At 47.3% G+C, this 23,325-nt stretch overlaps 1 long non-coding RNA gene across 1 annotated transcript; it reads right to left on the bottom strand.

Annotated features, from left to right (window-relative positions):
* Nucleotides 1-864: 864 nt before the first annotated feature.
* LOC135909672 (uncharacterized) lies at nucleotides 865-20,787 on the bottom strand. The gene is made up of 4 exons (XR_011514861.1): nucleotides 20,537-20,787; nucleotides 9,438-9,618; nucleotides 1,409-1,446; nucleotides 865-996 (listed from the first exon to the last, which is right to left on the bottom strand). It is a non-coding gene; the product is annotated as an uncharacterized lncRNA (long non-coding RNA).
* Between the last annotated feature and the right edge of the window lie 2,538 nt (nucleotides 20,788-23,325).

Genomic DNA, 23,325 nt, shown 5'->3' with positions numbered 1-23,325 from the left:
TACTTTCACCTGCGCATGCAATCACTCCACTTTGAGCAATCGCAGCCCTGCTTTTTTTTCCCACCAGTATTCTAAGCGTCTTCAACTTATATCGACCAGTGCAAACATTTCAATCTTCGAATCTCAATGCTTCTTGAAAGTGTACATTCCGTACGGATTTCACTGGGTTTCTCATCATATTATGATGTGCCGAGTTGATTCCGAGCTCCTTTATTTGTTTCTTTGTTTTTCTGCCACCCACCCATGCCTCATTCTGTGGCACGTAGTTGTTCGGTATGGATTTGTCCTCAGTCAGCCAGCTCAGGACTCAAATAGCATGGCAGTGCCTTTGCGTTATCATACAGGTTCCCCCTCCTGATTTCTTTCTTGCCGGTTTTGTAAATTGCTAGGATACCTTACGTTTCCATCATTTTCAGTCAATTTACTGTCTCTGTTTCTCCCGACTTCTTTTTTTTTGTGACTCCTGCTTCAGTTTTTACAGTGTCACGTACGAGACCACGCTGTCGCGTCCCCAACCTCAAGTTTTACATCCACAGGTCTGGACTGGCTATATCACTTTTGTGTCATTTATGCGATGCGAGTGAATCTTCACAAGATCTCATTTTACCCGCCGCCATCTTAAGCCAAAAAATTAAGGCAAAAAAGCCGAAAAATATTCTTTTAAGAACCATTACGTAAACTTTGCTCGATGTTGTTATAACCTCGACCGGGAAGGTGGGTCTTCACTGCAAGAATCAGAAAACTTCACTGCAAGAATAATTATTGGTGTCAGCTCGGGGAAAAGGGTGGCGCCATTCGGGAGAAGAGAGCAGTTATGTTGACGTGGGGAAGCCCGTTTCCATGCTTCTTACCCCTGACAGGCCGATCAGAACAGCTCTTCCGCCGCCACGTGAGGTCTTGAAGTGGGTGCAGTATGCAAGCACCTCGAAGAGGCCGGTAGACCCCGTGCTTCTTGCTTTGTTTCGCCGATCGTTGCAAGGCCCGCCTGGTGACACCCTTTGAAAATAAACCACGCCCAGCCCAAGCACAACAAACGGCGAGCACCAAACCAAGCATGAGAACTGCCAAGTTCACACGTTATCCACATCAAATCTTATCAGACTCGTACCTGCAGCCCTCGCTTGAGATTTCTGTAGACTAACAAGGGAGAAACCCACATTTCCGTGCGTATTTTCACCAGCCTAATGCCTAATGTCTGTGTGTTTCCTTTTTCCGGGAAAGCCATGTTTGTTGGATTTTAGCCACCAGAACATTTGTGATGCCCTCTGAAATTATGTTTTGTGCACGACGAAAAGAATTTAATGTTGAAGATTTTCATTTCATTTTTATTTCTTAATAAAAATGTCATATCACGTAATATGCGGAAACAACAGAGTTCATATTTACAATAAAACGTTTTAATACTCACAAGTTCCTTTTAGCAGTCGCTTTATTGACATGATATTCCTGAAAATACGTATAATTTTTTAACCCATTGCACGTGTCAGGCTCATGGCTGGTCCTCATCCCCCAGAGTGGGTTGAGCCAGTACACGGAGAAACAACAAAAACAGCAACTTTCAATTACCGTGTACTTGGTTGCCAACATTCTCAGCCTCATCCTCCATCTTATGCATTCACACTTTTGAGGTACATATATTTGTGCACTTAGCCGGTAATTTATGTTCATCCATGTCCCTTAGTCTTTCTTCAAAACTAATTTCGCTCAACGGTTCTCTGACTTCAAAAGAATTTCACACCATCTCACCTTCCACTACCTCATTTGTGGTTTCGCCGTGGTCTCCCAAAGCCAGTCGACCAACGAACCTCTGGTTAAACTCCAAGCCCGAGACGATTTCTAATTAAAAGCTCTGAATGGCATGTGCGAACGTTAGTGCTTGTGGCATGTGTGAACGTTAGTGCATATGTGAACGTTAGTGCGTGGAATATGCTTTGCATACTCCGCGCACTACGTATTCTTCTTTGTTCTTTTCTGTAATTTCCCTCTCTTTCCATGTGTGGGCAAACAAGCGACCTGTTTGAAGGACTGTGACACTCCTGAGTTCCTTGGTGTGTGCATGACTGTGTTTTTTGTCTTTTTTTCTGTAATCTGACTCTCTTTCCATGTATGGGCATTCTTTCTTTATCTTTCTGGCTCCGCTTAGTCCTTCCCCAGTGCAGGGTAGCAAACTGGTTATATTCAGGTTAAGCCCGCTGCCTTTCATATCTCAAATGTATATATATGGTCATTTCAGTTGGTATTTCATTCGGTTATGCATACTCAGGCATCTATATTGCTTGACTGGGTATCGCTTTCTGGTAAATTGATACCTTGCTTGTCTCTCCTTCCAACACCATAGTTTCCTATTTCTCTTTGTTAAAGCTCTATATTACTCGCTGTATTATCACTTATATCAGCAAGCGGGTTACAAGTCGTATGGATTGTCGGCTGCTAGGGCTATGTCGTTCACGTAGATCATCCAAGGAACCTCTTGGTGGCCCCTTTTGTCCTCGGGCACTTTGTGCCATCTGATGTAGAACATAGCACTTAGGTTCAACGGCACTTGACGGTGGCACGGCAGAGGATGACAGTAATATAGGCACTCACATACCATCCCATTTATGGTGAATTAGGTCCATTTACATTATAACTTTGTTTTCTGACTTTTGTTGTGCGTACTCAGCATGTAGAGGTATAATTTGTTACCATTATCGTGTTGAGACGAGATGCGCAAAACATCTAACCAATCGTTCTTTTCTGGCCGTGGCTGCACGATAATGAGATCCCAGATACGCCAACCGTGTGCAGTCAGCTAAAAAAATGTATTCAAAAAAGAAATGCTTCACATGCTTAAGTCGCAAAACATCGTGCACTTGGATGCTCACCCCATGTTTTCATGGGAGAAGTATAGTAAAATGATCTGCCAAGAATATAGCAAAGCTATGAGCAGTGACTATCTTTGCGTTGGATGAAAGCACAAACGCAATGTCTAGCCCGTATACTTGTCTCGGTTTGAACGTACAGACATGGCAGAATCTTCGAAGTTGAGCCATGCGTCTTATGGCGCAGAACGACCCGGATCATTCGTGCAGGTCGGAACAGGCGCTTCATTATTAAGCACGAGACTATCAGTTTTCGACGTGGGGTTTGGTAAATGCGTCGTGCTAAGTACTTTGGTTAGCAGAGACATCACTCTCGTTCATGACTTCAGTAAGTGTGATGGGGCTAGTCGATACGTTCACCCCAACTACCTCTTATGTTTGGCCCACAAGTGCTAGGTCGGTGGTGTCAGAAGCGATGCGTTCATTTCTTTTTCTATTTGAAGAACACAGTTTGATGGACATTAAGCTCCATGCCACTGGATGACTCGCTAATATTGATAAACTCGTTGAACAATGAGAGCGGCCTCGATAAGCACTGTAACTGCGTCCTCTGTACTGCCCGCGAGGCTATATTTCATACTGTTGGGAGCGATGCTTTCAATGTGCTCTAGTGACTGGGTCTGATGACCAGTAGGCTTCGTGACACTCAGCAAGTGTTAGCATTGATATGCTGAATGAAGATAATGAGAGCGGTCAGGATGGGCAGTGTTACTGCGTCCTCTGTATACCCGCAAAGCTATACTTCATGCTGTTGGGCGCAATTCTTTCGCTGTGCTCTGGTGATTCTGTGTGATGACCAATAGATTCCATAATGCTCAATGACTCGTTGGTATTGATCTTCTCCACTAGCCTAAGCAGATCGGTCAGGATGAGTACTGCAAATGCGTCTTCTCAATTTGCATGAACACTACGAGCATGAGTGACAGCGACGTTGTATTCTGGCAGGTGCGATAGCACGCCGTTTCAATATTTATGCAGCGTCTCCGCGAAAACATTCGTGCGCATTTTATTTTATATAAAGGAAAAATAACAATGCTTGTATTGCAAGAGTACATAATGTTTTTATACAAGAACACAGCCGGCAATTTTTCGGGTACACTAAGCGTATAGATCTTCTGTATAAAAGCTAGTAAACGCCATGGCATCATCAACTTCAAGGTTGTCACTACAGGAAAGGATAAGCGGTTCAGTAATATTCCAGTGGAACGCACGAGGTCTACGGGGTGGCCTGGGAGATATTAAACAGAGAGTGCTCAAGGATCGGTTTCCCGTTATCGTAATATGCGAGCCGAATATGACATCGCCATTTAGACTCTCTGGATATGAAGAATTCGCGCCTGGGACAACTGGAAATACTAGCAAAGTTTTACTATGTGTGCGATGTGACCTCACGTATTCGCTAAACCAAGTTCCAGTGCATAATAGGAACGAGTACGTCTCTATAGCACTGAAGCTAGAGGGCCGGATAATCTCGATCATCGGTGGCTATATTTCTCCCAGGGGACGATGTGACTCTGGACACCTGAAACTTGTTCTTGACTCTTGCCAAGGACCTCATATTACTGTAGGTGATTTCAACGCGCACCACCATCTTTGGGGTAGTAGGATCACAAAACTTCGAGGAAGACAACTTCTTAACTTCACAAGCAGTAATGATTTTGACATCCTGCACGATGGCTCACCCACATTTCTTCGTGGCAGAACGTACAGCAGCTGTCTCGATTTAGCTATCGCTTCACGATGACTTGCGTCTTCTGCTGCCTGGTGCACAGATGCTGAAACGTATGGCAGTGATCACCTACCTACGTATGTGCAACTGAGATGGTTTACAAGACTTCCAAGTTCTTATACGCGACGCACTGACTGGGATGCTTTTCAGAACAAGCTAGAAGAATCCTGCAACTGTGTAAATTCACCGAAAAAGATTGAAGAGCGCATTAGAGCAGCAATGCACGCAACAACACGCATCATCCAAACATCAAATTCAAGAACATCCGTGGACGTTATATAGGAAGAGCTGCGGGAAGTCCGACGTCGCGCCGAGAGGAAACAGGGGAACTAAATTGATATCAGACTTGAGGACGTTACGCCGTGTGCAAAAGAAAATTCAAAAATACTTAGACAAGCTCGACAGACAACGTTGGAGGTCCTTTTGCACGAGCCTGGACCCAAGAAAACCGTTGTCCACAATATGGCACGTTGTACGAGCCCTACCATCTCCTCCACAGCAGCTACGTCCATTCCGAGCTTGGGCTATCATCCAGACGCGCAGTGAGAAGGAAAAAAGCGGAAGATTCCTGTATACACCTCTCTGGATCTACAACATCGGTAGCTTCAGTGCTCAGGTGTGCTCTTCCAACAATGGACGATCGTCTCGACCTCCCATTCACGCTTCAAGAGCTACGTGCAGCGATTTCCCCTTGAAGACACTCAAGTGGGCCGGGTCCTGATGGCATTACCTATTCTACCTTACGCCATCTAGGCCCTCGAGCGACTGAACAGCTCCTGGCTTTATACGATCCCTCTTGGTCCTCAGGAACTGTGCCTGCACACTAAAAGGCAAGCAAAATCGTGGCATTATTAAAACCAGGCAAGCCACCCCATGCCATGCTTTCCTACAGACCTGTGGCGCTTGCCAGTTGCATAGGTAAAACCATGGAACGCATGGTTCTGGCGCGCCTGGTGTGGTTTTTGGAGAAGCGTAATATATATCCAGACGCAATGACAGGTTTCCGAAAGGGTAGGTCGTCAATCGACAGCGTCGTCGACCTAGTAACAACTGTTGAACATCAGAAACTTCGCCCTCGGTTAACGGCTGCTGTCTTTCTTGATATCAAGGGTGCTTTTGGCAACGTTCTACATGATGCAATTTTAAATGCCCTAAAAGAATGTGGTGTCGGGGGACGTATGCATCAGTGGGTAGCCAGCTACCTTCAAGAGAGAACGACATTCATCACTCCAGACGGTCAAACAAAGAACCACCCCGTCTATCGTGGAGTGCCTCAAGGAGGTGTATTGAGCCCAACCTTATTTAATATTGTTCTCATTGGACTGATCAAAGAACACGCAGGCGCAGTCTCGGTCTCTGTGTGCGCAGACGACATGTGTATATGAGCCACGAGCTTAAAGGGAAGCTGAAGAGTCTGTCGAATTCAATAAGACGCTCATATACCGATGCGGGAGCCTTATAAACTATGAAGGTAAAATTTTGGAGGGGATTTTTCACTTAGGAGCGACGCTGACGCTGCTGACGCTGACGCTGCTGCTGACGCTGACGATGCGCGCGGAGACCGGAAACCGCGGCTTAGTGACGTCAACACTGGTGCTCCGCTCCTTCGCAGTCTCCGCGACCATGCCTGACCGGGCTTATTTCTGCGTTCGTGCCATCCTAATCTGCTTCGCTCGACCCTACATTCCTTTATTTGTGTGTATATAGGAGTGGTAGTTGACGTGCGCAGCATCAATTGAACTTGTAGGCCGATCATGCCGGCGTTCTGTGCAGCCTACGCTTGCACGAACACCAGCGGCCGCGACGATGTTCCGATGTTCCATTAGTTCCTGCAAGACAAGAAGCTCTCAGCTAAGTGGGAGGTTGCTGTGAAACGAAACTTCAAGCGCTCAAGAACAAGTGTTCTGCTCTAACCACTTCCGTGACGATTAGTACCGGAGTTTATCAATAATGCGTGCTTTGGCTTCTCCTAAAAAAATTGCTTAGCACGCTGAACGGAAGGTGCATGTTTATCGCCCACCCTTGACGCAGGTTTCATCGCCAAGCGCCGCGAATTTTCTATTTGCACGTGTGTTGTGAAACAGCCTGCATGCTGCTACCATAACGCAGTGCAAGCGTAAAGTTTACATGTGTTGGAAAGCCTGCTCACGCCAAGATGCTGCACTGCCCCTTCTCTCGCACACATAAGAAACCGACCATCTCACGTAGCCGACGGAATTCGCCGGTTACGAGTAGTGTGCGGATGGCGCGCTGATGAAGGTTCTATACTACACGTGCTACAACAGCCGGTAAACTTTTCCCGCGTTTAAACAGTCTGTGTAGATTGCCGACAGCTTTGGCGCAGCGCACAAATGCTGAAGATTGCATCACCACTTACGTTCTACGAGGAGACATGCAGGAACACAACACTACAGTTGTTTGCCCGGAAGCGTACTCACTGGAACAATGAAGGCAGCTTAGCAAAAAACATACTCGCCAAAGAACATTTCCAACACAAGGAGATACTAACACTTCGCCTCCGTTCGCGTGGAAACCAGTGCTTGCACCAGCATTTTTTGCTTCTTGGAGAGGCCGGCTCTTCGCAATCGGCTCGTACATGTAGTATGTACAAGTATGTACGTACGTGTAGTATGTACAAGTATAAACCCCTTACAAGTGATCTTGCACGCGACAGCGACAGCGCTGCAAGCGAGGCCATGGCTGTCGCGTTCACTCGTTGTCTGCAAGCCGAACCATTGTTGACGTCACGAGGCGCCCGACCAATCACAGGCGGAAACGAGGCACGCGAGCTGGGCGTGTCTGCTGCTGCACTTTTCGTCGAAATAAAATATGTTCGCGCTTTCTTTCACTCAATTTCGATGCGATATTTGAATTCAGAGGGTTGAAAACCATGGCGTACTGCTCTTCACTCATTTTTTCTGGAAAACCTTGCAGCTTCACTTTAACGCGCTTGCAAGTGCAAATGAACATGCAGCACGCGGTGTAAATAATGTCGACATACCTAAACAGTCGCGGACAGCAGCTCTCACCGGAAAAAAGTGTAACCATGGCATTTACAAGGAAGTCAATGACCTGCTACCCCGTTATGTTTGATGGGAAGATTATACCTTCAGTAACCCACTACAAGTTTCTCAGAGTCATCATCGCCCGTGACTTATCTTGGTCGATGCACCTCTCTGGATTAAGAAAAAAGCTGGACAGCTTTACTCAGATCATTCGGCATATGTCTGGAAAATCATGGAGGCCATACAAGTCATCTCTTTTGCAGCTCTACCAGGCACTTTTTGTTGGCTACTTCCGCTACAGTGCGCCTGTACTTTCTCGGGTTAGTACAACTGCTGTACGCACACTTGAAAGTGATCAGGCTCGCGCACTGAGAATTTGCCTAGGACTACAACGATGTATGTCTACTTGGGGCACTATTGCAGAGGCACGTGCATGCCCAGCTAGAGTTAATCTGCAACATGAGCTATTGCGAGTGCATCTAAGGCTACTGACTAGACACAGGAATCATCCACTCATGAATGTCACAAGCGTACGGCCTGTGTCCGCCTACTCAGGCCCGTGTTGTCGCAGCAAGACTTATTACCGTGGGACTTCGAACCGTATGACATACCCGAAGTTCCACTCTGGACGATGGCAAAGTCAACGGTGAGACTCTCAATCCCTGGAATAACGAAGAAGTCGAAGATACCGCTTGCTGGGCTCAAGCATTTCGCGCTATCGTACATTTTTCTATCATACTATCATACAATTTCGCGCTGTCACACATATCATACATGTATGGATATTACGAACATGTTTTTACAAATGGTTCTGTGACACAGACCTCTTCCGCGGCGGCCTACATGGTGCCAGGAACGGGGATTGTACAACGGTTCAAGATAGGACACGACGTTGTCTACAGCAGCTGAGTTGACCGGAGTTCGAGAAGCAGTTCGCTGCATACTGCAGCAGAGTCTCGAGAAGTGGACAGTGTTCTGTGACTCAAAACCAGCACTGCAGCTCATCAGCAATTATATGAGTGACAGAACCGCATATAGTCCCCTGGTTTATGAAATCATGTCTCTGCTTGCTCAGGCGTCTCATTGCAAAGCATACCATCGTGCTGCAGTGGATTCCTGGTCATTGTGGAATAGCTGGAAATGAACAGGCGGACGCGGAAGCAAAAAAGGCGCACACTGACGGAACTATTACAAAAATTCATTTTTCCCGGTATGACAATAACGCCTTGCTCCATACATCCCTTAAAACTTCAACGGCGTGACATTGGGACAACCCCGAACATCGACAAGAGCGCCTCCACAGACTTGACGCTGGATTACAATTCCGGCTTCCCCTTCGGTTGCGGAGAAGCCAGGAAACACTCATTCATCTATACGGCTGGGTGTGGCATACACCCACCGATACCATCACAAGATTAGACAAGCAGGGGACCCTGAATGTATACCGTCTGTCACACTCTCGAGACAATAGCTCACGTACTTTGCGTGTGTCCTCAATATGCGGCCGAATGAAGAACACTAAAATCTACAGTTGACAGCTTGGACTCCCGCCCCTTTTCAGAAGAAAAAGCCTTTGGGCGCGTTGAGGAGTGTTCACTGTGCCCAACGTGCCGTAATATTATTTTCAATTTTTTAAGTGAGACTGGTTTAGACGATCGCCTCTAGAAGCTGTGAGACGTGCAGTTAGTGCGAAATGTGTTTGCGCAATAAACTTTTGTGACAAGATTACTATATGTATGGACATGCTTACTCTTACGTGCATTGCGTCTACAGTGCGCATCCGCATACTGGACAACATGTATATAGTATCATTGTACCATAACATAATCACCCACCACCTACCTTTCTCTGTACTTCCCACTTACCCTTTCCCCAGTGAGGAGTGGCAGGCTAGAGACACGCTCTCCAGGCCGACTTCTCCTCTTTTCTCTTCATTAAAATCTACTCCTCCTCCTCCTGACCGTATAGATATCGACTGGGTTTCCAGCGGTCCGTGGTGTCTTTGACAGTGCCTGGTGGCAAACTGGAAAAGAAGAAAATCGCAATGCTTATCATACAATCGCACACCGAAAATAAATGTTGAACATTTCGTGTTTACTTCAGAAATAGCGCATGGACGCTGCACCGGTGATACGAACATTGGCTGTGCTTCTATTCCAGGCAAAATGATATCTGCTAGGGTAAAGTGGTGCGTAATCTTCATTTATTTAAAAAAAGCATGTCGATGGTCAAACGTTTAGCACCAACGAGAATTCCAATACACGTCAAGTTCAGCTGCTGTGCATGGGTATACCAACGGCGCACAGCAAACCGATTCGCCCGTGCTCGCATCGTAGCTTGCAAAAATTATAAAAATTAGGAAAACGCTTCAGCTTCGCCTTTAGGAGCGGAATGGTATGGCATCCAAATATCCATGACTGATTCTCACACTTCCTATCAACTGCAGCTTATGTAACTGCAATGTTTACCGAAAAAAGCTGGCGGTGAACCCTATGAATGAAGGCGAGCCTTCTGGTAGAAGCGCGGCCTCTTGCGTGGGCCGTGGTGTGGTGGAGGCGAGCGCCATCTGGAGGTGTAGCATGGAACCGGGCGTGCCACTTTGTGGCCTCTGAGATTTGCGTGCGCAAGTCTAGGAGGCATGGCGACTCTATGAATGGTAGAAACGCTGGAAAAGGAGTTTGTGGTTTCCTTTTTTGAGTTTTAGCGAAAGAGAATTATATTTTCTCATGTATTCAAATTACAATCCTGTGCTATCATGCCTGTAGGTTGTCTGTAAGTTGTACTTTGCGATTTTTGTTGGTATTATAGCTTGATAAATTCAACTAGTTCAGTAACTTCCTAGCGCCACATGTAGGGCCTAGCGTGTTTTTTTTTTTTTTTTGCCAGAACGACGTCCCACGGTGGACACCAGACGCGGGATGCCGATTTCGGATTTTCTGCGACACGAGGCCCTTAACGCCATCGCATTAACCCATTAGGGACCGGTTTCTTTATTTTCTTGCTATTTTGAAATAAATGTCATATCTTAACTTACATTTATACTAATAATTCACATGCAAGAAATTATTACTCTTGCCTAATTAGTTTATGAAATATAGCCCGTGACCATATGGTCACACTGGGCCCTTACGCTACAGCGAAATACGCGAAGTTAAAAACATTTATTTCAAGCCATGAAACATCACAAAAAACATATATAGCGAATAGTCGAGCACTTATTTAGTGTGATATGATATAAATAATCGAATACACATGCCGACGTCATATTTGTGCACCACGCGGTTGCAATTATCTCATGCACACCTCCACCTCTTGCCATTAGGTATTGGTGCAACAAAGTGGGCCACTTGGTCATACCGTGTACCAGTCAGGACATCACCAGTCTTTGGTATTCTGCGTTGATCAGGTCCTCTAGGCTTATTGTTTCATCGCATCAGGTAGCTTTGTGCAATTTGCCTGCGGAATTCCACCTGCGTGACGTTGAACCCTGTGCTACGAATTAGCGCCTAAGCGTTGCTGATAGATATATCACAAAGTGAAGTGAAAATCGGCCACCACCACTTTTTGCCATGGATTGCAATCCTATAGGCGACTGCATTTGCATGCATCTGGTCCGTACCTCCTATAAATCTTGTACTTAGCAACAGTGTTCGGATGGGCCACCTTGATTCGCTTCTTCTCAACATACGAGTACTTTCCCTATCGAGTACGGTATTGTCAAAAAGATCGAACAATTCAACAAGTGAAAAGTCCCTGTAAGCAGCAAAGTTTGGGTCGGGAAATATGCCAAGGCTTGTCTGGAGATCAACCTTCGTCCACTTAGAAGCAGTGGATAATTTTGCCGGAATGGCCAACTACAGAAGAAGAAATCTATGATATTTTGTCACCTTGCTCGCCGGGGTCGTCATCGTCCGAGTCGCATCCACCAATGCGGCGTCCGTCAGAGAAAACAGTTTCAGCGCCCGCTAATAGCTACCACCTGATTAGAATGTCAATGAGCCCACCTGAGCCTTCATCGGCCCAGTTTTCACCCGAATAGGTGCTAGCCTCTGGCGGCTCGATATAAACCACTGACACGTGGTCGTATTCCTCTGTGACTGCTTCGCTATTTCTTCCAACATCAACCTATTCACACAATAAAATAAGAAATAACCACTGTGGGAACGCGCCACCAGCCGTGCACGAGATGAGAATGCAGTTAAAAAACATAGAAAGTGAGGTAGCCTAAAGGCCTAGCGTGACCATATGGCAACGCACAAGATAACACGCACGTTCATGGATAAATCAAACATTATTCTTTCACAAATGCTCATCGAAGGTCACATATTCAAAGAGCAATACGCAGGTAAGGATATCTGACTATTGCTTAAACAAATGGTAAAAAAAAACACACTTACCCCTTGGAGCGATGCATGGCAACGCTACTCGCAGAGCAACACTTATTCCTGCATTTGCGAGGGGCTCCCACAAAAAGACTGACAGCTGCTGCCACTTGGGATCCATAAAGGACACTCTAATCTGTCAAACGGCACGTCAAAAGCGATTTTGGTGCCGTTTTGTTAATCTTAATTAATTGAAATCCACTGTGCAGACTAACGTGACCATATGGTCACGCTGGTCTTTAATGGGTTAAAACTTTGTCGCTGGGAGCGCCGGCGGTTCTTTCTGATGCGCCATCAGCTACAGATACGATGTGAATCGGAGAAAGCATGAAGCCGTGATATCGGTGACGAGTGATCAGAGGCAACGCTAGAGCATAGCCGCGACCACTGCTCTGTCGCTCAATGACCACGTTGCTGTGCCGCAAGGTTTTTGTCGGAGGGCAATCCCCTGCGTGTCAAGCAGACCTCGCCGTCTACCAGGAAGACCGCCGTCGGCTGGCAATCCACGAAGTGTGAACGACGCGCGGTGAGCTTCCCTATCGCTAACGGGGACTCACCTTCAATTCCGGCGATGTAGACACAATAAGTGACTCCACCGAAGGCAACGTCACTCTGCTTACGAAGTAATTGTCACTATTTGCGACGGCAATAAGTAAAAGTGGAACAATAACCGCTTACTGGAATCTTATGTGTTTAGAGCTTCTCTTCAATGGAAAATTGTATTTCGCTGAAATCCTAAACCGTCGTTGTCACCTATTGTTCTTTAAAACTAGAAAACGTGTTACTGTGTGCAATGCTCGAGTTATTTGCCATCAATGCGCCCTTACAGTGAGTCTATCCTTTTGAAACCGTGCCGCAACACAATTGGCGGCATACGCTTGCAACTACTGGCGTGTGTCTGTCATACCATTGTCTGCGCAAGACCCTTCTAGGATGTTTTTCACAAGTAAATTCATCGTCGATGATTGTTCCCTCTTCACTGCTTTGAGTATTCATACTGAGTGAAAATGAATTAAAAAAGAAAGACAGGCTAGCCTCGCTAAGGTTACACTTTGTAAAACGTAAGAACAACGTGCTCCCTACGGCCCTACGTTCGTTTGGAAGACTAAATGTTGCACTCATTTACGGCACTGACGGCCATTTCCAGCGAGCAACCCCTGTGCAGGGTGGGTTTCCCATGGCGAAAACGTGAGAAAGAAAGCGTAGTGCCATGCAAGGTGGGCTCTGCGGGAACGACCGCTATGAGATGGCGCAAGAGTAACGCACCCTCGTCTGGTAGCCGCTGGCACGCGGCGAGTGGTCGACCGATACAACATATGGAAACAAAGCGCTGTATGAGCGGAAGTTTCTCTGCGGTGGCAGCTGTGAGTCGCGCTCACGCGTCACCTACGCGCGGCCTCTCGCAACCTCCAGATTAGCGAGGCAGATGCACCCCACTTCGCTCCGCTTGCAACATTTCACACGAGACAGGCTGTTCGCGCCAGACAATATATCGCGAATTGAAAACACATATAGAGCGGCGTTCAAATTGAGCATTAGGGCGGTTTGTAAGTTTGGTGATTTTTTTTTTCTGTCGCAGCGGTTGCGCGGTCTATTGACACGTCATCAGCAGTTGTAAACTGCGACGTGGTTTCCGCGCCAACCGTTATGCTTTATTCTATCGTGGTGGCTCCTAGGTGGTGACACGCCATTGACAGCAATCGGCTCAAAGGCGGTGTCAGCGTTTACCAAGGTGTTTTCATCTATCGTAGTGGTTTCTTGAAACAACATCGGCATCTCTATACTACAAGGTAGTTCCTGCACTGACCGTGGGGTTTTCATCTGTCGTAGTAGCTGCTCGGTCACTGGACACGTCATCGGCGGATGTGCACTGCGGATCGGCGTTCATGAAGGCACTGTGCGCGGTCAAAGGTGATTTATGCAGTGCATTGTGGTGTTCTTGGTTGGTGGCCGTCATGATGTTGTCCACATTATTGGATGTGACTATCGAAGCCAAGACGCTGGCGTTGCTCTTGAGGGGGCGCGAATGCAAGACGTACAGCAAGACGCCGACAGCCAGCCCCTATGAAAATGGTCATTGCCTTTATGTTTCCTTTATGTTTCTTTCTTGTGCCCTATGTGACCTTTATGATTCCTTGTCCTTTGTGTGACCTCCGGGACGCCAACTTTGTGTGTACCACATGTTTACTCATCCTAACGTATACCTCGAGGAAGTGACCTTTATTTTGCCTCTAGGATGTGTCCTTTATGTTTACGGCAGGATGTTAACTGGGTGTGTACTATGTGTTACCTGAGTGTACACTTGAGTGCACATGTAGGTGACATAGAGTGCACATAACAACTGTCTGTACGTATAATACAGGCAGATATATCTGTACTGTGTGACAGACATTCATACACTCTGCAGAGTGATTGTAAGTACTAAATCTTGACTTATCCTTTCCTTTGCCCCAAGAAAACAACCCTTATTATAATTATTGTAGGATGTGCCCTTTGTATTTACGGTGGGATGTTACCTAGGTGTACACTTCAGTGCACACGTAGGTAACATGGAGCATTAATCTATATATGGTGCATGCACTCTTTATATGTTACCTACATGTGCACTTGAGGGCACATGTAGGTAACAGAATGTGCGCAGAAAGCATCTTTTGCAAATAGTGCAGTTAGAGCTATCTGTACTGTATGTTAGTCACTGGCAGATTCATGGAAAAGGCACTGCTTGCACCCCTCACACCAGGCATACCGACTGGCACTAATTGTGGCTATATTGTGCGGAAAATTGAGCATGCCATGAAATAGGATGGTGTATACAAATGATTTATGCTATGCATTCTCTTAATATATAAAGTATTTCTTACTTTTTCAACCTCCTATTCTCCAGTAGCAAGTCAGATGCAGAAATATGCAATATTTAACCTCATATGCAAGACTTTCATGAAAGTATTGTGCCAGCTAGGCTATCAAATATAGTTGATCGAATGTTTAAGACGGTTCTCATAGCAGGCGTCTTGCAGATGCTCCGCTTCGCCTCCAGTTTGGGAAATACTCTACTTAATTTATATCTGGCTTCTCTATATATAAATGAGCACTATGTTACCTGTGTGGGCACTCTATGTTACCTGGCTGTGTACTCCCTCGAGTGCACATCCAGGTAACATAGAGTGCGCCCAGTGATTATCTTTTTACACATTCTACAGATAGGTCGTCTACCTGAAAGATGTATTAACTTTAACCACTGGCGCATCAAAGTAAAAAAAAAACATGGCGGGTGCGCCTGCCTCCCCCTCCCTATCTTGGCCGTATTGATCACCACGCGCCATCAACAGTACATACGTGCATCAAAGCCTCATGCAGCGAATAATCCCTCACGAGAAATAACAATTGCGCGACGGCTAGAGACGCGGTGGCACGACGCGCAGTGTTCGATGGCTTGCGCTACATGAACCGCAAAAGAGGCGGATGCCTCCGCGGCCAATCCGCCGCTTTGCTGTGAGCGTATATGATTATACAACCATTTAAGTAGCTGTTCGCAGTGTTATATTGGTTTCATGATAGCCTCATTACACATAAATATCTAATACGTACATTATGATTGTCTCTATATTACGCTCGTAAGATTTCTTTGCAGCCATCAGCGGGAAATGCAAGCGCTGCCACCTCCAAAGCTCAACTGGAGGTGCCGCTAACTTTCAGAACGCCTAGTTCGAAAGAATGTAATGAAATTGAATATCTATAACGTTTCTAATGCTCTAAGCTCAAAAAAAAAAGCTCGAACATTGGGAGACGCTGCCACTGCTCCACCTCAAAACCATGGTCTTCGAAGCCCTTTTTGACATGTTGCTTTTCCTGCGCTATTTTTTTTCAGCCCTCGGCCTTGTCATGATACCTTTTCTCTACTACTCACACAGATTATACACAAAAGTTTGGTCACTATCCAATGCAGAACCGGCGGTTGATGCTAAAAGTGCCTTTCTTTTCAAAACTGCGTGTGATTGCTCTGGCGAGATAGCAAATTGGGCGAGTTGGTTACGATTTATCGTACCTTTAGCAACAGCGCAAAAGCAATGCGGAAACAAGGAACAAACACTCCGAAGAAACAGCGCCGTGTTGTTGTGTTTCTTCCTTTTGTCCGTGTCGCTTTCGCGCTGATCACAAGTACGAGTAACTGCTGTGTCGATATTAGCACGCGTAGAAGTAGGGCAGCGCGGATCCCGTAAATGCTTGCTTGGGCGTACAACTGAACAATTTATAATTCTGAGTTGGCTGAGTATGAAAGTTGTGTGCGGAGTATGGCCGTATTTGATTACGCGAGCATGCAAGCAGTACGCCTGCTTCACTTTTGCTCGAAGTTCCGCTGCAGCTGCAAGCCAGCCATCACCACATTTTGTCGCCTTTATTCCTTATGCTACGAGCAAATATGGTTCCACCTATTCAAGATAAGGCCTGACATTCTCAAAAACACGCCACTGGGCGCCATAGGTAGCGTGTATATGTGCGGCGATTCCGGATTTCTGATCGGTGGGTGTCACAGCTATCGCGGCTGCCCGTACACCATGCGCCATCCCAAGCGACGGAGCTGCACATGGTGCGCGCTGATTGGCTCGTGTCCGCCGGCAAAAGTTCGCGCATATTTCGTCTAAAATCTCTGCATATACTTAAAAAAAACAAGGCAGCGCACCAGGACACTTTAAAACCAACAATTTGTGTTTAAATACCAGCCTTCCTTCCAGCAACGACGTTTACATAAAGGATACATAAAGGGAGGACACACGAAGGAAACATGAAAGCAGTGGCCAAATTTCAACATGGAGGAAACATAAAGTACGGTAACATAAGGGATACATAAAGAGAGGACACACGAAGGAAGCATAAAAGCAGTGGCCAAATTTCAACATGGAGGAAACATAAAGTACGGTAATATAAGGGATACATAAAAAGAGGACACACGAAGAAAACATAAAAGCAGTGGCCAAATTTCAACATGGAGGAAACATAAAGGACTTTTCCTCATGTGAACTGCGGGAAACATACAGTAAACATAAAGGACATAACCATTTTCATAAGGGAGGGGCGCATACACTAGAAGGAAGAGCACGGTGATGTTCCTAAAATTATTAAGATGGCAACATCACGTCATTGCGACGATGGGATGACGATAACATTATCACGACGATGACGTGAACAATGCATGATGGGAGTCGAATGACAAGTTTTGAAATGACGGCTATGGAACGACCACGACGGAACTATGTCAAAGGCATGGCAATGAATGAATCATAAAGACTACGCGACGACGACGCAATGACCACGATGACATGACAACGGTATCAGGTCGATGGCGTCGTAACGATGGTGTCACGATAGCTGTATGACGACGATGGCGTAAGGACGAAAGGAAGACGTGAGTTGGATGACGAAACTGGAGTGAAAGCGATGCAATGTCTGCGACGATATCAATACAACGATCACATACCGAGTTGCTTAAGCTATTAAGTTACACAAGCTGGGCCCCTAGGTCACCAAATTGGTGTGGCGACAACAGCATAGCGGGAGTCGAATGACGAAGACGGCATGATGACACTGCAACAATAACAAGAGCAAAACAAGCACGAGCGCACACCAAGAGCTGCCTGAATTTTTACGCAAGATGGGGCCACTAGGTGGACGTAAGAGGTGTAACGACGACGTCATGGGGAGTCACATTAGGAAACTGGAATGACGACGATGCAACCACCATGACGTCGTCTTGACTACGAGCACATGCCCAGTGACCCAAGCTAGTAAAAACTTGGCACACTTGCTTAAGAAGCTAGATATATGGCACACTCAAAGTGCCTGAAGTAGGCGAAGAATGATAATGGCATAAAAAAGATGTAGCACCAATATGGTATATTTTTCTCCCTTCACAATTTCTTGCATGGCTGTTGCTTAATAAAAACAAAAAAGTAAAGGGCCAATTTTACTCATGAAGTAAATAGTGTATGGGCTGAGTCAGGGAAGCACAAGTTGCGCTGCAGCACCATTTCTTAACCCCATTCAACTAAAAATGAGATCGAAGAATTGTCTTCAACTGTCTTTATTAACAAGAATACTATTTTTACGGCAGCAACGAAAGCTTTTTCCTCTGTCGGTGGTACAAACGTCTAGCAGGCTTTATTGTTATTTTCTGCACTTGGTTACCGATAGCATTGTTGTACCGCAGTACGAAAAAAATCATCAGTAGAAAGTGAATGGCGTTTCAAATAGCGCCAGCTTCGCTTAAGGACTTCCCGATCTCTATTACGCTAAACTTGCGGAATCAGAAGCTGCTTAAAGCTGCTGGTCCGTCTTCGCTTTATCAAAACTAATTACATATTTTAGCTGAGCCCTATGACTCAAGGGCAGTGTAAAGTCTCTTTGTCCCATTCTTGATAAAATGTTTTGGTTCAGAAGCGTTGGACATGGCACTAGCGCTTGAATTGCAGTTGGTGGTGACGTCACTCGCAGCGGTGTATTTAGATGGCGTGATATTTTCTGCGATGCCGACATACTCTTTCGCTGATGCATGGCGGCCTGTAACTTCGCTTATATTTCCGTTTGAATACGCTGGTGTTTCAAGATTAGGCATTGTCTCTTGCTGCCCGCCGAACACTACAAAGTCATCTTGCCATGCTGCTGGTGAAGCGATGTCTGCCGGCCGGTTATTTGTGAAATTGGCAGTGCGAGCATTCTTCTCGAATTGGTCCGGCAACCTAGCTGTCTCACTTGAGGCTTCCAGGTCAAACAATGCGTCTACCATCGCGATATCTCCTGCGCTCGATTGGTTTGCATTGATTATGGCGGCAGTGTCATGGCCATTAGTTCCGATAGCAGCGTCCATAGAGGTGTCACTGTGGGGAAGTCCGGTGGTATAACCGGTGGAATCACCTGCCAGAGACGAGACACTGGCACTCACCGCCCGCAAGGTGTCCGTATGGCGACGTTCCCTGGCAGCCACGCTGCTCATCGCTCCATTGGTGGCTGTGGCCGTGTCAGCGCTGCCATTCTGAGCAGCGCCCTCACCGCCATGGTCGCCGACGTCGGCGTCCTCGTCGGCTGTCACAGAGGGCGGCGAAGCGACAGCGTGGCCCTTGCCGGTGAACGAGACGAGCACGTAGACCAGGACAGCCAGGAGAAGAACGAAGCATAGGATCAGGAGCACGCCGAAGAAGAGAGCGGGCAATTTCTTGGAACCGAGCAGCCTACTCAAAGGGCTATTGGGTGGAGGCTTCGAGGAGGAATCGGTTAGCGAGGTCGAAGTCCCTGTCGTACCGAACATGGCCGGAGACGATGCTTCGGACAGCAAGCGTCAGATTCGGAAGACAGTGGGCCTTCTTGTCCGATGGAAGAGAAATAACCGTGGTGGTCACGCACCCGTTATGCAGGTCGCATTTATGCGACGTTTTAACACGGTCCACACAAGTATTTACAACCGGGACGATGGCTTCGAGGCGACCAGTGGCTCTTCTTATTCTTCTTCTTCAGCTCGTTCACAATAGCACGTGATGACCTAAAATATGTTGGCACATACCCAGTAAGAAGGATTGTCCAAAAATCGAGTGGCGTGAGCACAGTTGAGCGACACTGCCCAGAAAGTGCGACTGCTTGCATCACGTATGCATGCGTCTGAGCACGTGCCGCTGCCCTTCCGGTGGAGAAGCGGTAGGCGCTGCGTCGCTGCGTCTGTTAGGTTATCGCGGGTCTGTTAATCTTCCTCCATAGAGTTTCTCACTATATTACCTACAGGGAAATCTGGCGCTGCTGCGCTGTGGTATGCATGGGAATGCCGGTATATTGTGACTGAGGATTGGCATCGTTCTCGGAGAGCCAGACAAGCACCGTCCCGCCTGTCACAATGGTTCAGTTTCTACTAAGACTGCACGTAAAAAGCTGTGTTAGTTTTATTGTTACACAAATACATGTTTTGTTTAACTTTGAGAACTTTTTATTGCATGTACAATTGTATGAAACGTAAAAAGTTTCAGCGGGCCGCTAAAGTTGGAGGACAGACAACAAGATTTGTGCTCGCTTTGGAATAATTTGTCGTCTGTTCTTGCCTTTCTTCGCTTGGTCAGGCATTGCAGGGTGGATAAATATGTAATACGTGTGAATGGAAACATTTTATGAAGATTTTACTTTAAGAACGAGTTATTTGTGTAGCCATATCTACGTTCTAGACGAAGCCTCTTACAACACCAGCCAACACGAGCCTCGCAGACACATATACCGTCATTCCTATGACAGCACGGCGCCCCTTAAGAAACTCCCATAGACGGTGGCGCCAGATTTTCCTATAGGCATTATAGTGAGAAACTATATGTCTTCCTGCGACTTCCGTCGTGAGGATCTCCCCCACGACCGCAAAGCCGGCGCGAACGCTACCCGACGGCGTAGAAAAGGACGATGGGAGAGGGTCTGACTGGCCGCATCTAGCTGGCATAGAAAAACCCTTCCCTTATCGGATAATGGGGGTAAGCGAAGACTGCCCTGCGTGCTCCTGACATTCGTCACAATTAAGTTAAGTAACCCACAGCTTACGGTGCCAGTTCGCTTCGGCCTCCCGCTCCCTCTGCTCAGGATCTTCTTCTCGTTGGTGTCGGAATGCCTTGGATCGCGTGGCTCTAAATACGAGATCGGCGCACCGACGGTGACCCTTTCATGGGCGAGTTGTCATAGCCGCGCGTCGAAGGCTTTCCGTTCCTCGGGGGAGCGCACAACTCAAGGCCGTCTCATCCGTTTTCGGAGACTGAACTGAACGAAAACGAAGCCGGCGCAGCGCGCGCGATACCCTTTCCTGCGCTTCCTCCCCCCGGCGGAAGCGAAACGGCACCGATTTGTTATCCGCGTGATCCGAGTGCGCGCATATGCAGCTGGAATCCTTGCTAATTACTCACGCTTCGGCACCGGCGCAGCTGTCAACTCTTCGAACAGCCCTTTCCCGCAGCCGCTCTGCTCTGTGAGCAACTCGGTTTTAAAGCGAAAGCTTTACTAACATAGTGGAGCCGAGTTTTGCCGTCGCCAGCAATCTGACCTTCATTTGACCGCAGTTGCGCCGTAACTTTAGCAACGCATCACGTGACTCGCCGCGCTGAGCTTGGCCGAGCTCCGCCACCTCCGCCGGCTTGGCCGCTCTTTGTAGCTGGGTCGCCGGCTGACAATGTGACACGCCGGGCGCCTATAAAGACTAGAGAGGAGCGCCGCGCTCGCCTAGTCAGTGTGAGCTTGGCCATGGATGAGAGCGAGGCCCGTCTTTGCCCGTCTCAAAGACGGGACGTCAAAGGCGTCTTTGAGCGTTGGGCGGGAGCATGACGCTTTGAGCCGTCGTCGAGCTGGACACGCACCGTCGAACGATGCGTGTCTACCCAACCCTAATTACAGTCATATCTAGCCACCGACCTAGGCACAGCCGTCATGGTTGGCTTAGCGATGATTGTATACCTATGTATAATAATTGTAGTTGAATCAAAGGTTAACCAATGGAAACCAAGACCTAACCAGGCTAAGCCACGCTTCTGCTGTTTATATCGACATTTAGCTGAGCTAATACGTAGTCATGTTTTTTGGGTGACCAGGACAAGCCACTTGTGAGCCAATACAAGCTTCGCTCGAATAGAGGAGCCGCTGCCGCGACGGTACGTCACCCTCACTCTCGCAAGCTTGTGATCAACGCGTTCCTTGACCGCAGAGGCCCTCGCCTGCGTCTTAACTGCGCCTCGGTAAGGCCAAATCAAAACGCGCCAAGCATTTCAACGCGCTCGCCTGCCTGCGAGGAGCTCCTAGTTAAAGCGAAGACTTTTTTTCCTCTTTCTTCAACTTGCCGCTGCTGCTGCTGCTGTTGTGCTCTTGCCCGCCCGTAACGCCGGCAAGTCGGCAAGTAGTTGAGACGCACGCCACTAACGGCGGCCACGCCGAGAACTGGTTGAGACGTGGCCATGTTACAAAGGCATAAAAGGCAACCGCTGTCGGTGTTTTATTTCATGACATTTGTTTATGAGCTGTCATTCTCAAGATACTGAGGAATAACTATGTAAATTATGTAAGCCGAGGTATGCGCTACGTGGAGGGCCTGCGCAATTCTGGCTCAGAATCATTATTCGCCACGCGACGCCCGCGCGTCGACACCGTGTTGTCTGCGATACGGTTCCCTTAACCCTAACGAGTTTCTACATGACAGGAATGTAGAACAAAGGAAAGAATAGCTCGTGTCAACATGTACGCCACGTCGCGTGTGCTCAATGCCCTCTGGACGACGTAATTAGGCGTTAAGAGAGAGAGAAAGGCAAAGGAAAGACAGGGAGGTTAACCAGAGATTATTTCCGGTTGGCTACCCTGTACTGGGGTAGGGGCAAGGAAATGCGATAGGTCAGAGAGAAAAGGATTAAAACAAGAAGAAAACTACAGACACACGCACGTACACACAAACTTTCTTTGGACACTCTCACGCAGCCCGCAAAGGCGTTCCTAGTGTTATGCAGTGTCACACCCGCCGTGGTTGCTCAGTGGCTATGGTGTTGGGCTGCTGAGCACGAGGTCGCGGGATCGAATCCCGGGCACGGCGGCCGCATTTCGATGGGGGCGAAATGCGAAAACACCCGTGTGCTTAGATTTAGGTGCACGTTAAAGAACCCCAGGTGGTCAAAATTTCCGGAGTCCTCCACTACGGCGTGCCTCATAATCAGAAAGTGGTTTTGGCACGTAAAACCCCAAATATTATTATGCAGTGTCACCGTACAATTCTGCGTCACAGTGAAGCCACAATATATCAGAAAGTCCAGTGTGTTTTAAATACCGCAGCAGCGCCTTCATAGCAGATCGCGCTGATGTGCGCGTAGGCCAGCTTCTAAGGATCTTGTTTTCTGTCATCGGGCGCTTGTCCAGTGCAGTGTAGTGTACAAATGCAGTACAAATGCAGTGCAGGAGCTGCCGCGCTTGTCCGCATTCTCTCCCGCAGCATCACTGACAGTAGGAGGAGAGAGAGAGAGAAAATAAACTTTTATTTAGCCGAATCGTTATGTAGGGCCGGGGTACATTGCCCTATTAGATGACGCGCAACTACTGGCGACCTCATAGGCGCGCTTGGCGATCCGGTCTTGGATGTCCGGGTCCGCGCTGCGCAGCAGGGTCTCCCAGTCATGTGCAAGCAGAATTTCCCCTAATTCTGGAGGTGGGGGATCTTCCTTGCATCCCCAGAGTATATGACAATGACAATGACAATGATGTTTATATTGCATCAGTACATGATAGCTCTCTCATTGCACAGTATGCAATCAGGAGAAAATTGGGATGGTAACATATGTCAGAGAAGTGGAGAGTTAGGGAAGGAGTTT

Source organism: Dermacentor albipictus, chromosome 5 (assembly GCF_038994185.2).
Source record: "Dermacentor albipictus isolate Rhodes 1998 colony chromosome 5, USDA_Dalb.pri_finalv2, whole genome shotgun sequence".
Lineage (NCBI taxonomy): Eukaryota > Metazoa > Arthropoda > Arachnida > Ixodida > Ixodidae > Dermacentor > Dermacentor albipictus.
The sequence above is the reverse complement of the archived record's forward strand: the minus strand, read 5'-3'. Positions and strand labels throughout refer to the sequence as shown.